This window comes from Xiphophorus maculatus, chromosome 20 (assembly GCF_002775205.1).
Source record: "Xiphophorus maculatus strain JP 163 A chromosome 20, X_maculatus-5.0-male, whole genome shotgun sequence".
Lineage (NCBI taxonomy): Eukaryota > Metazoa > Chordata > Actinopteri > Cyprinodontiformes > Poeciliidae > Xiphophorus > Xiphophorus maculatus.
In genome coordinates this window covers 2,330,312-2,344,891 of record NC_036462.1, presented here as the reverse complement: position 1 = coordinate 2,344,891, position 14,580 = coordinate 2,330,312, and the positions used below count along the sequence as shown (strand labels likewise).

General features: G+C 38.4%; 1 protein-coding gene across 3 annotated transcripts in view; it reads right to left on the bottom strand.

Annotated features, from left to right (window-relative positions):
- Positions 1 to 14,580, bottom strand: part of LOC102233682 (phosphatase and actin regulator 3-like) — a 48,138-nt gene that overhangs the window by 4,232 nt on the left and 29,326 nt on the right. The gene's annotated exons all lie outside the window — the stretch shown is intronic.

The window sequence follows — 14,580 nt, the reverse complement described above, 5'->3', positions numbered from 1 at the left end:
CATGGATGGAAGTGCAGAAAAATATGTTTTGAAGGGAAGTAGGTGCTAAGGTATGAGTTGCTCCCTAAAAAGTCTTTAACAGTTTCCTGAAGAAAGACAGGGAAACCCAGTTCTGGTGCCGCTAAGTCATTCCAGTACTGTGGAACCAAACAGAAGAGTCTGAATTCCTAATTCAGCAGAAGGGAGTTAGATCATAGTGTAATAAACTGAGCTGAGATGGAGCAGTGATTTCCACCACCAACAGAGACAATGAGAGGAGCTGAAGGTGCAGGCTGAAAAATGTGATGGTATCGTACCTGGGAACACAGAGCGACACTCAGAAGGATATTTTCCCATCTTTCACTCTACACTGAGGCTGATTTTTTTTATATTTATCTGTATTCACAACTTGGCAAAATGACCCTATATAGAACTTTCCGCCCTCTGAAACCACCAATTTGGTTTTATTAATCAGAAATATGGAGAAGGTGGTATGTCTAAGTGGGTATATTCCTACACTTTAGTGCATGTGTGGTGTGTTTAGTGGCTACAACACATCACACATGCAGTTTTTTTTCCATAATGTTTCACTGAGTTCAGCAATACCACCAGATTGCTGGTGTTTTCAGCTTTTATTGCCACATTACGGGACTGAATGCTGATGAGTGTGAAGCCAGGAGAACAGAACCCACTCAACAGACACTAATTAGATCTGGCCATGAATATCTAAATCTAGTGTTCTGAAAAAACAAAGCCGGTCGTGTTTTGTGGTCTGCACAATGTTCCAGCATTTCTCATCTTTTTTTTATTTTTATTTTTTACATATGCTTATTTCTTGAAAAAAAAATTCTTATGCATCTAAAATATTATCAGAGCTCACAGGTTTAAGACAAAGAAACTTCATTCAACAGGAAACAGTTTCCTATTTTTTGTAACCCTTACCAAAGGTTGTGACACACGGATCATGACTGAATCAAATACAAGATACAGAATCTTCATGATGGGACGGGTTGTGTTGTTGGGGTGAGGGATGCCTAGATGTTTCTCCTTTAACTGTTACCCTGGCCATTGGCTTCCTTCTGTTCGATTAAAATTTTCCTTTATGTGTGACATTTCAAATGTTCTCTTAAAATTTGCATGGCAATTGGATGCAAATATACCTCGTAACTTAATTCATGTTCACTTACTGAAATGTGAGTTTAAACTATGAAAAAGAAAACAAAGTAAGGTCTGCAACATTTGGTCCAAAGCCTTGTGAGCAATGAAAGAGTGGAAGGCATCTAGAGTGCATGTCTAAAATAATCTCCCTGCTCTGTGATGGCTTCAGCTGTGACTGGGATTATTTGTGGCTTAAAAAACAAGACCACAGACATGGCAATACTCAAAGTGAGTCAGTGTGCTAAATGAAGCAGAGCTACAGCCTGAAAACATTTCAGGTCAATAAGATTTGCCTCAGTTGACGGAGAGAATCAAAATCAGTTGCGGCCAGAAAAGCTGGATCAGAAGCATGTTACATTAGGAACTATTACTGCTGTGCTTTAAAAGCATCTAACAAAAACATCCCAAAAGCAAGCGTGAGTCAGTAAGATTTCAAGTTGGCCAACAAACAGGCTCCTGCATCGAACTGTGCCTCACGAGTCCTCACCCACACTCTGCTTGGCTGGAGGTAAAAGTTTCTCGCCGGTTGGAGAACTCACCAGCATGTCAAAGCGATGAGCTGTTTGCGAGAGTAGGGCTGATGGGAATGTCAGCTCATCAAGACTGGAGGAGAATGGGATGAGTCAAACACCGCTGGCCTGTTAGTGCTCACCCAGACGTGTACTAATCTCTCACTCCCATCTCTACAGTGACAGAGTCTGAGGACGACAGTGTCGCAGCCGGATGTGGAATCAGAGTGAGTCCAGGATGGGGGATGGGACAGTAGTTAGGGGGAGTTGTGCCAGGGCTTGCATTCACTGGAACTAAACTTCTCAAATAGTCAACCAGATGCTGCTTATTTAGGAAATTCAGCTCAGTTGTACTCCATTATAACTGGGTCACATTCATGTGAGACCGTAGGCCAGGAAACATGGTGTGCCTTTCTTCCTTACTCTACTCATAAATGTCAAGATACAAAAACAGTCTCGATTCCTGCATCTACATTGTGTAACCTTTTCAAAGGCTTATCGACATGAAACTCTGGATCAATGTCTTATCTAACCAGTTTGTGTCCAAGGTTTTGGCCTTTGCAATAGGTCTGCAGGTCAACTGAGAGATTATGTCTGGATGTTAACCCTCCCACAGGGAGCACAGTGTGGAGCTGGCGACCTCAAACAGCAGGGTCTGGCCTCTGACACCACAGGAGGCTGATGCAACATTAGCCAGCCGTTAGGTTGCTGTTTCTGAGGTATAACTTCTCACAGAAAATACTTCAGGTGGTTTTGATTAGATGTCCAAATCCAATACGGCACAGTCTTAAAGAGACAGCTTAGAACACATTCTGGCAGTGCATGTTTTACATGTGAAGATTACATGTGTCATAACTCTTAGCCTTGCATTGCTGTAGGTTATGATTCCAAATCTGAACTATTTGTCCTTAGGCATAAATTATGATATGAACATTTAGTAATTATATCTTTCAATCTTTATGTAATATGAAGAATGACCTTTTCATTATTTTAAATTTAATTCACCATCCAAAAAAAACTGATATATTATTTTGAAAATTAATTCAATGTAGCATTTACCCTATAAGAAGGATAATTAGACACTCTTGCCTAAGAAAAATAATAGAAAGAGATGAGAACCTGTTAAAGTTGAATTTATGGATGAATCAAACAAAGTGCTTTTTGTCATTGTTTATCAATGCCTTCATATTGTTCAGTTAATCATATATTGAACAAAATAGTGCTTGGAGGCTTTTCTTCTGCTCAGGCTAAGCTTAAAGTTTTAAAATAATATTCAGAAACCGTGTCCTAAATCCACATTTAAAGCTTTGAAACATTCTAAATAGTAATGATAGATAAACTACTGCACAATGATCAAGGTATGGTGTAGGAAGTAATGGGAAGAGCGGTGATCTTCTGAAAGTAGGAAACCAGAAGTACAATTTTCCTTGTAATGTTGCTGCTAGCTTAAAAACAAGAATTTAGGAGGTAATTTATATATTTTTTTATTTTCTAAACAATCCAGAAATTTAATATGGTGTTCATTTGGAGAGGCATTTATGTGGTCACTATTATTAAGCTGACATGAAGATATTATTATGAGCCATTAACACCCTATAATCCACCAACTCTAATGATCAAAATCATCTTTCGACAGTAAGACAGGAGCAGCAGCTGCAGTTTGTTAATATATGTTAATAGGACTCAAGTTTCTGACAAGGAGTCCAAGTCAAGTCTCAAGTCTTTAGGGCTGAAGACGAAGTCTTTTATTTCTACTATTTAAGTGCAATTCAAGTCACAGTCTCAAACTTAAGTTGCCATTTCTGATATTTACACAGAAAACCAAACTTTAGAAGATAGTCAGGTATTGCTTATTTCTAGTTTTTTGAAAGGTATTAGTACTAAAAGGTAAACACTAAGTTCAGTAACACGCCTGTGAGAACATGCACGTTCACTTTCTAGCATTTTGTTTCCCTTTTATTTTTGGTCACAATGCTTATGCTGCTGAAGGCCACTGAACATGTCATATTGCATTTTCTTCATCCCAACATTAAAATACAAGCACAATTTTGAAATTAGGAGATTATTCATGAGTTTAACAAACACCAGTTTATGAAGGATATGAAGGTACATTCAGGAAAAATATAATCTAAGAGTGATGAGCATGAATGTGACACCTGAACAGATGCAGATGGACTGTGTAAGGAGGTCCTGCTCAATGCAAAGCGGTGTAAAATTATAGAACAAGTTAAATGAGGCGTTAAAACAAAGTCAAAATGTATTACAATTTAAAAGGAAACACAAGGAGGTTATTTTCACAAGATATAATGGGTCAGAGATACCACTAATGTGTATATGTAAATTGAGGCCAACACATATGAGTGTGTGTGGGTATGGATGTATATATTTAGACATATGTAAACCCAGATAAAACATAATATATATATATATTTTGTTTTGTTTTTATTTAATAATGAGGGTCCATCTCAAAATATTGTACGGGTTTATGGGGTAGGAGTTCATAAGTTTCTTACTACTTCCTACTCCTTTTCAAGCATGTTAAGATTACTGTGGTACAAAAAAATGTGTCTTTTGAATTCCTTCATGTTATTTTATACTGCTATCATATTCGAAATAAAAAAATACATAAAAAAAATAAAAAAGCCACACAGTAGTCTCTGCTTGACAAGCTATAATCAGCTTTACTTGATAACCTTTCAGCTCAATCTGGCATTGATTTCATAAGGGATGTTTTATAAATGGCATCCAATTATTTAAATTTTATTTGTAAAAATGTGCTTTTAAAGCAAAAATAATTGATGCATAGTCAGCGAAAACAGCAAAAGGCAGCATTACATTTATCCCGTTTTAAAGTGTGTATGACACAGGTATCAGGTATCTGTAAAGGTTCCTAACAAACATCCAGAAAACTGCAAAACAACTGAAACACCAAGTTCCTTTAATCACCTACTTAGAGCCGCTTTTGAACCACAATAAATGGAACATTTAACCAAAATATTTAATGTGAATTGATCATTTTAAGCATGGTCCTTGACAAAATGCCAAGTAAGTCACTGCTTTTCACAGCTGTTGACTGTATGACATGTTTGTGATGTAAAACACTCTGAACTGCCTTGCTGCTTAAATGTGCTATGCAAATAAACGTAATTGACTGACTGACTAATAATTGTACCTGTTTGAATCTTATTGTAATAATCCAATTATATTTCTTTAGCGAGTGGTAAAAATGAGCTGACCAGTAATGGTTCGTACCTAACAGTAAATGTTTTATGACGAAAATACTTCCAACATACAGTATCTGTTCATTTATAGCACTCAAGTCATGGGTTGCATCCCTGACTGCTGCTGGTTAACCCTTATTTGGGAATGGTTGGGAAGCAGAGGGAAACAAACAAAGCTCTGAGTGGGCGCCAAGGCTGAGAGACTTCTGACATTTCAATTAGAGGGTTCTTACAGTGTGATCCCTCGAATAAAAGACACTGTACAATTCTAATTACTACTTCTGGGACAGGAATGGTGGCAACGTATAATTTGAGGATTTTACTTCATGCCATGTATGTACAGGCTGCCTCATCCGGCGCTCGCCTCCCTCCAACCGCTCCACAGTACAGTATCTGCCAACTCCAAGTCTGAAATTGACGCGTGATGTTGCTCACCATAACAGGACCATTGGAACTGGAAAACGGTCTCTGGTGACACCACAGTCGTCATGATTACCAAACATGTATGATGTAATGTATATCTGGCATAGGTAGAAGGTTATGGAACTTGCAGGCAACTTGGAGGCATAGACCTTTTTAGCAACTGCTACTATTCCCAACATAGACAGTAGACTGAAGTGCTGAAAGGATTTGACTTTCAAAACTACTCATTCATCTTTTGTCTTTTGTCGCACCACAACCCCAAGCTTTACTGACGTTTTTCATTCCCCCTTTGTGCAACCTCTCTCTGCTATCAAGACTACCAAACTTGTTGCACACATCCTAACAATTTTGCCCATCCATCCAAGCTCAAGATCATAATTAGATAGAAACAATTGCTGGACGTCAATTTCAAAATCTTGCCTCAGTTACTAAAGTGGATTTAGCTCTGAACTTGGACTGTGCCATTTTAACACCTGAATATGCTTTGGCCTGAACTACTCCACTGCAGCTCTGGATTTAAGTTTAGGTTTGTTGTTTTGTTGGAGTGGATAGGCTTGTACTTTTGTGTCCCTTGACACGTTTTCTTTCAGGATTTTCTGAGTTTAGGTTTAATCCAACCTCAACTTTGACCAGCCTCGTTGTCTCTGCTAAACAACTGCATTCCCCACAGCATGATATTGGCCCTGGGCATCAGTGTGTCGAGTGTGGATCATGTGATAAGCAGCGTTAAGGCTCTCCCATACTTCATCTGAAGCTGAATAGTCGACGTGAGGTGTTTATTGTAATTATATTGATTGTATTTTCTGGGTCTACAGATGAAAACTAGCCCTAATGGCTTACTGTGGCATAATATGTAATGTGGATAACAAAAACAACAACAACCATACAACTGGTTGCAGTTAATGTTTTTTAGGGGTATCCGAGTAAAGCGGACTAAAAATAAATGCATCCCGCACTTTTCAGATTTTTCATAAAATGAATAACTTTGCACTCTATGATCAATCCCACTCACCAGCATGCAACTTCTGTAAGCACAAGTTTATGTTTTTTAGTAACTTTGAACAAAGGACTGTTGATAACATTATATGTGGTCTTGATCAGAAAATGCACTGCAGTTGGAAAAAAAAATTAACTTCCACAAGCCAAAAAGGAAACCAGCATCTCTATTACAAAGTAGTTGGGTTTTTTTCGCCTTGCACAGCACCCGATTGTTCCTTCAGTAACACTTTGTATGTTTCATAATAAATGTTTTGAGCCTGAACGTTGGTATGTACATTTGCCTTACAGTTATGAAAGCAGAGCACTCAGGCATTTGGGATTTTGTGGGAACTTTTTAAACCGCCTTACTTTTACCCAGAGAATAGGATATGTAATTATCCTATTATCCTAGGGAGGCTGACCTCTGCAGAGCAGGAATTAATATTTCATGTGGGGTGAAACAGATTATAAAACTCAGAAATACAGCAGCTTGTCACCATGTGACAGACTTAGTTGCCTAGAAACTGCCATAGTGGTAAATACACTTGATCAAAATGATACTGTAATTTAAAATGTGTTTAAATTGCTTGAGTTTAAATACTTGATCTTTGCGTATCACTGTCTGAGCACAATATGCTTGAACACTGAGGGGAGAGCAAAACCCCAGCTCTGGTTCAGCTTGTGGCACTGGGATTCCTCAATGCTCATACAGCCATCCATCCTTCAGTCAGCTGTTGTGTGGGCAGAGGCTTTCAGTTATTTATAGCAGCTCTGGACAGCTGCTTCACACAGCCAACTTCTGTTGTCAGCAGAAATAAGTCCCTGGGCTACAAATATCCAATTACCAGGTACCTAACATAGTCATTGTTACTGCTACTTAAATGTCTTTTTTTACTTCATATATAATCACTATTGTCTCAGTAGGACACACAGTTCAGCCAAGAGGCTCGCATGCATGCATGCATGAGCAAGAGTCTCAAATTCATTTGTGTTTTTCATAAATGAATTTGAGTCGTACATTGCTCATTCCCAATAAAATCATTAGATCTGCACAATATAATTAAATGACAATGTCACTGGTAAAGATTGCAATAACATTATACGCTATTACGCTCATTAGATGGACGATCTCTAGCATCTTACCACTTCCCAGAGAATCAGTTGGGTTGCAGAAAGTCTCTGCTGCCATGGCGATTTCACATTTATATAACAATGCCTTTAGCTGAATTCACAAACATGAGTTCTCGCACAAGAACCCATAAAGTAGATGGAGGGGGTTAGGGGTATTTAGCAATGCAGTAAAGCTGAGGCCAGCTCCACAGAGGAATCCTGCAGGCAGAACGGGGCGAGCTCAGCTGTGACGTAGACAGGCCATTGATTATGGGTGCTGATGCACCATTTGCACTGCTAAATTTAGAAGGAGAGGGTTCCCTTCTGCTGTAGCAGGGCTCGCCCACTGCTCTGCATTCTGCTGCAGAGCATCACACTGAGGCAACGTAGGCCAGAGCAATGTGTCAGCTGCTCAACTGAGCTTCACAACATTAATATACGTCAGCTGGGCATCATCTTTAATATTAAAAACTAAATGCATGCATTCATTGATGGATTCACTCAAATACATAGCGTCTCCAAGCTGCAAAGTCAACATGATGCGGTCAGCTGGGCTTCCTGAGAAAGGTCTTTACCAACTGCTGCTTGGTTGTCCCATATTCTAATACAGAATATAAGGGTGGGAATTTATCATATTGTATATCATTTATTGTGATAAATTTGTTATCGTGATAAGAATTTAGATTTATAATTTTCACAATAAATTCCAATTAATGTTTTTTTTATTATTCCCAAAACTGTCAGTATTGTTGGATCTACTATTTTCTCCACTGTCTGTTCATTAAGGGTATCAACAAAAAATAAAAAACGTTCAAAATAAGATTAAATGCAGTTACTATGTGTGTGTGATACAAATCCCATTTCTCTATGTGGTCACTGTGCTGAAGAAACAAATTGTAGTGTTTTTTAATGAACAGTGTTTGTTTGTGGGGATGATTGTTGTATTGTCTTTAAATAAGTAATATTGTCATCATAATAGTACCATATTATGATAAAACTAAGTTCACCTCTACAACAGACTCCTAAACTGGACTATATAATGTGATCTGATTCAGACTAGGCTTTTGTACAAAACTGAAATAAATTGGAATGATCTAGCTTAAATCTGAACCAGTAATAATATAATTAATATGAATGGATATGAATAAAGGCTGCACAGTGGTGCAATTGGTAGCACTGTTGCCTTGCAGCAAGAAGGTCCTGGGTTCGATTCCCGGCCCGGGGTCTTTCTGCACAGAGTTTGCATGTTCTCACTGTGCATGGTGGGTTCTCTCCGGGTTCTCCGGCTTCCTCACACAGTCCAAAAACATGACTGTCAGGTTAATTGGTCTCTCTCTCTAAATTCTCCCTAGGTGTGAGTGTGTGTGTGTGCATGGTTGTTTGTCCTGTCTGTCTCTGTGTTGCCCTGCGGCAAACTGGCCTGTCCAGGGTGTACCCTGCCTCCTGCCTGGAACGTTAGCTGGAAAGTTAGCTGGAACGTTAGCACCCCTTCTGACCTCACTAGGGACAAGGGTATACAGAAAATGGATGGATGGATGGATATGAATGAAACATATCTGTGGCTGTATAAATAAATCAATCTCACTTAAGTGGAACTCATACTTTCCATTGTCAACCACAGAGCCGTCTGGGGAAGCAATGTCAAGGTTTCCCCTAATTCAGAAAAGTGCAGCAAATTACAAGGTTTATAGAAACTCTTACTGCAAGCTAAATTCCTTCAATAATCAATAAATAAATACATCTCAGTCTTATGAATGCTTATCAAATTGAATCATGAAAGGCCTAAAGATTCCCAACCCCACTCCATATGATGCCATGTGATGCTCTGAACTACCCAGATAAACCTGCTCAATTGAAATCTGAAACTTATTTGTATTGCACACCGAGGGATTGAAAACAAAGATGTTCTTTCAAAAAATATACGTTTTGTTTGAGTAAAATGAAATAAAGTTGAAGGAAAGTTTAGTCTTTATTAACAGATGAAATTACTAGAAGCCACTTGTTTCACAATGTTGCATCAATAGCTGTTTCCATTGTCCATATGATTGCGCAATCTGACACCTCAAAAATAAAGTTGCTTAAAAGAAACATGCTAATTTTGAAAAATCTCATGTTTTTTGCAAAAAACTTTTAGCACTAAGATGTGGTGAGTTTTTTTCTTGGCCGTATTGAAATTGTTTTTCACATCACATGAATCACTAGACCAATCATGATCAATAACAGGATTTTTCCATGTAGAAGAAGACAACAGGAAGTAGTTAGAGGCATGGCATATTTTTGATTGACTTATTGAGTAATTTAATTGCTCTGTTTCTTTTTTCCCCCACTTTTTTTTAAATTGATTTTCAGAACTTTACGTAAACATCAACAAAAGCAAATGAAAACAACCCAGCCCAAATCAACAAGGAACACTGCAGTATTTACGTGAAAATATACATACAGCCTACATACACAAAATACAGACATCCCTGTGTATGGTGCAAAGTAGAGAGTCCTTACATCTATCGAAGGGCAGCAGAGTGAGTGACACATTGACTGTAAAGAAAAAAATAATAATTTAAAAGGGTGAAGTGGTCAGTCCTCATTTCCAGTTGATATCAAAGTCTATGTAAGAAATATTGCAGTGGGTTCCTCCAGAATTTCTCTGATTTTTGATGAAGATCATGAGTCAGTTTTTCAACTGGAATAAAAGTAGAGATTTGTGATACCAACCTATCAACTGTAGGGGCCTGTGGTGCTGACCATCTCAGTAGGAACTGCTTACCAACAATCTCTTGTATCATCAGATGAACCGATTAAATGTGCCCCTATGTATTTTACATTTATGACAAAGATCTGAAGCATCAGGGAACATTCTCTGAAGGCGAACGGGTCTGTAATAAGTTTGGTAGAAGAATTTAAAGTTCTGCTCATGTATAGAAATCAAAGTGCATTTGGGGAAGACTGCGTTTCTTATTTAACATTAAAACCACCATTGCAAATTTGTGTTTTTCGACATTAGTGGAATATCAACAAAGTTCTATGCACATTTGTAATGGAAACACAGCTAATAACGTCGAGCTAAATGCTAAATGAGATGAGTGCCTTGAAACCCTGCTTTCCGTTTGGTGTGCTCGCAGAGGATTGTTGTTTGGCTGTGATTTAGGTTGTTCTGTTCCTGGAGCTGCACAGACAGCAGTGCAGCTACTTGAACCTAAAACAGGACAATTAGTTCCATCCGCCTCCGCAAACATGGTTCTGCTGTGTTCTGTCAGCGTGACACAATCAGTATGATTCATGCAGAGGCAACACAACAGCTGGGACAGAATGGATGTTCAGAGAGCGGCTACCAGGGGGGCTTGTCATGTCCTCTGGCAGACCGTAGAGGTCAGCGCGATGCCGCCGCCCCCCAAAAACAATGGTGCGCCTTAGCTGTACTCAGCAGTGACTCAGTTCATGCTAATGCCTCAGTCCAGCAGTCCATCACTCTACGAGCTGAGAGGCCAGCACCTGGTGAGTTCCACAGCAACACTCAGCGTAGGACACTGGTGAGCAACTTCTACTTTTCAAGCTACCCAAGAGCACATGTTGCTTCTCCTGCACTGTCAATTTCAAATTGCCATTCCAATAATATCCAATAAATCTTCAAAGAGGATTGTTTACAAGACAGTGGAGCAATTAAAAGAATTCTATGCACTTAATATCCTGACGATATGCGGAGAAAACAGCCTGGGATCAGAACAGAGCGATCTTTAACTTTATTGGCCTGACCAATAAACAGTTGGTCAAAAATTAAAAATTGCATCTTTTACTATATAGCTACATGAGAACCTCCACACTCTTCAGTGGGACCCTGTTACAGAATGAAAAACACTTGGTAACATTGCCATCGGTCCCCACACTCACAATTCTAGTTCTCGACTGAACAGTGAGAAGGTTTTACACCCCAACGTTACGTATCCATCAACCTAGTGGTACCGCTGTAACCGATAGGAAAACCCAACTATAGTAGCCACCAAGACGGATTTAGACCAAATATTGCAGAATTAAACACATTTTCATGAAAATATCACAATTTACACAGAAAAAGATATTTTTGTTTCCACACAGCCTGGACCCACAGAGATTTGTAGCGTTTGACAACTTTAGGTTTATGAAGATTTGACTACTTCATAAACTTAACTCGTATAAACCTAATTCAAGTACTTGTTACCAACTGAAGTAATTTATTTAAGTTGGATCAATTATTCTCTTTTTCTAGTGTTAACTTAATTTGAACATCTGTGAAAAGGGAAAAAAGGAGTTTGGTCTCTCCTAATTGCAGTATATTAAAAAATGATCCCTGCTATTATTAGATCTTGAGAATGATAACAGAAACTCCTCATTGGTTTCTTGACCAATGAGGAGCGATGTGACAACTAATCACAGCAGTAATGCAGCACAGCATGAGCAGCAGCCTGTCACCTCTGACCTCTGTCCTACCTAACACTGTGTACACACTGTCCGTATCCCTGCTTCATCCAGTCACATTGTCCTTCCATGACACAAAATTGATCTCTTCCTGTTTTTATTACACAAGATTAATCAACAACTCAGTTTACATAAGCTGCGTATGGGATGATAAGTGTGTCATATAATGCTCCTTAAAATATATTAAACCACTGGGCTTAGTAAGGTTTCTAGGGAAAACATCTCAGTATGTGACTGGAAGGACAAAATAAAACAAAAATAATCTGACTGAATGACTTCTCAGTTTTATTAAGTGCTGATTTGTGGTCATGTGCATTTCCTGGCACACATTCACTTATTGACATTACAACTCTCCGCAAGCTTCATCTGTTGATGCCACAGGGTAAAACTACAACACTACTGACTCAATCAGGTCACACCAGGCCTACAAATTGATCACTTCCTTCATGTCCTCTCATTTACACAGTTAAGTTGTCACTGACATAATATGGTGCTTTCAGGACAAGCTAGAGGTCAGCAGGCTCAAACACAATGTGCATGTATCATCTGTTAGTGTTGGTGCTTTCTGCTAGCTCTCACATTTTCTTCTCAGATTTTAAAAGACTAGGAGTAAACACCAACACACTTCCCTGATAAAGAAATTACTGATTTCTTTATCCATTTGTCAATGGATCACATCAAACCTTTGGTAGGACACAGAGATTCAAACCACTTCTAAGCCGCCAGAGGGAGCTAGCTTGCAGATGCTAAAAACAAGCTAGTCATTGTGAATATGACTCCACAAGTTAAGAAATTTGAGTTAATTTATTTCATATTACTTTATATTCTGTGGCCATATTCAGATGTACAATAAGCTCATGAAAGTACTCCAAAAAATGGTAGAAACTATTCCTGTTTAAAAGGACTTGACTTACACTGTAAGCCAAGTCCTTTAAGTGAAGCCTTAAAGTGAAAGCTGAATATTTCACACCTACAGCCTCTGTATTGTGTTTTAACTAGCAAAAATAGATGAAATGCTCAAGAATTGTGACATATTGCGTTAGCTATACTAGATTACAAAATATTTTTATAACACTAACAAAACATTCAGTCACACACTTCTCCTTTCCAGCAATATGTGACGGCAGGCAGCTGAAAACATTTGAGGTTCTAAAAGTCTTGTTGCTGGTTCCTTCCACAGGCTTTATCTTTTATGTGCTCATTACAGATATACTTTTATGCTGTGCTCTGTACGGGGAAAAATCTGGAGTTACAGTTGACCTAATATGATGTTTTAAGGACTGACGATGATCTGACATCAATTCATTATGGATACCTTCTAACTTGGGAGATAAAGGGAAAGAAATGCTGTTTCTTTAACCTTTGTAACTATTATGTGAGTCAGTGACTCAGATAACGTTCAATTAATGTCACTGAAACATCCCTATCTGTTATCAAAACTTTAAAAGCAATTATTGAATGAAATGTTCTGTTTTAGTTAATGGGGACTTTTAGCTCTTGTTCAGCTAAATGCTACACAAACAAGAGATCACCAAATTATTTAACTTACACAACACTCAGACGGGAAATCAGTACGTAGTGCAATCTCCTTCAAGTCTGCAGTATTTTTATTTCTGCTATTTGCTCTGTTTTCTGCACTGGACTCACAAATCAAACTGCATTAAAGACATATAGGAGTAGTTCCTGTCCATCAAGTGTAGCACACACACACACGCCCACACACACACACAACAATGATTATTTCTGTATTTTCACCTAGAAATGGAGTTAGTCTGTTTCTGTAAAAAGGCCAGTCTCCATTTAGAGCATGTTTTGAGTGAGCAGTTTAAGAAACTCTGGAACTGCTTGTGAACTGCAGAACATGTAAATTGTTTACAAAAGCAAAGTTAAATGTGTGATACACCTCCTAATTTTCTGTTCAGCACACATCTATTATGCAACTCTGAAAATTATGATGCGATTGTTACAGATTTCAGGTATAAATGCTGGTGTTGTAACTAAACTTCTGCTAGCAGAGCCAGTCTTTGCGTTATTAGCAGAAAAACAGCCTAATAAGAGTCCTTGCAATAAGAGCACACAATGACAAATCCGATCACACTGCTCTGTTCAGTCCACCTCAGCATTTCAGAAAATCCCCTTCCTCACTCCAGGAATTATTCTGCAGCAGAAAGACCAGTACTAGAAAGAAAAAAAAGAAACTCAGAAAGGTGCAGACTATTAACAATGAAATCTTTGTCAACGTAAACCTGCGTTCTGCGCTGAATATCATTCAAAAGCAACACAGACATCTGCATTATGATTATGATTGCAGTTTTTTGTCCAATCACCCATCTTTAAAAGACTGACCTGCCAATTCTGATTTTAGGCAATACAGATTATTTTTCTCTGAAAAGTTGCTAAACGTGGTGACAAAGTTGCTAAATTGTAAACAGTGGGGTGGCTTCTGTTAACCATGCATGTGCAGACGTGACCTGCAGGGCAGGTCTGTCAGTCAGTCCTCTGACGGCTGGTTTTCAGACCTTTGGTTTCAAATGCAAGGATCGGCCAATCATCAATTTCCCAAAATTAAGGAAATAGGTGCACCGATAAATTAATTTCCATAAATTTAACTTCATATAAAAAACTATTGTCATAGGTGTTATTTTCATGACTTTGTCTACTGTTTGGATTTCAAGAACTTCAATAAATGTAAATTTGATAACATGATTAAAGCCATTACTCAAACCAGCTCTGCGATATAGAAAATTTTTTTT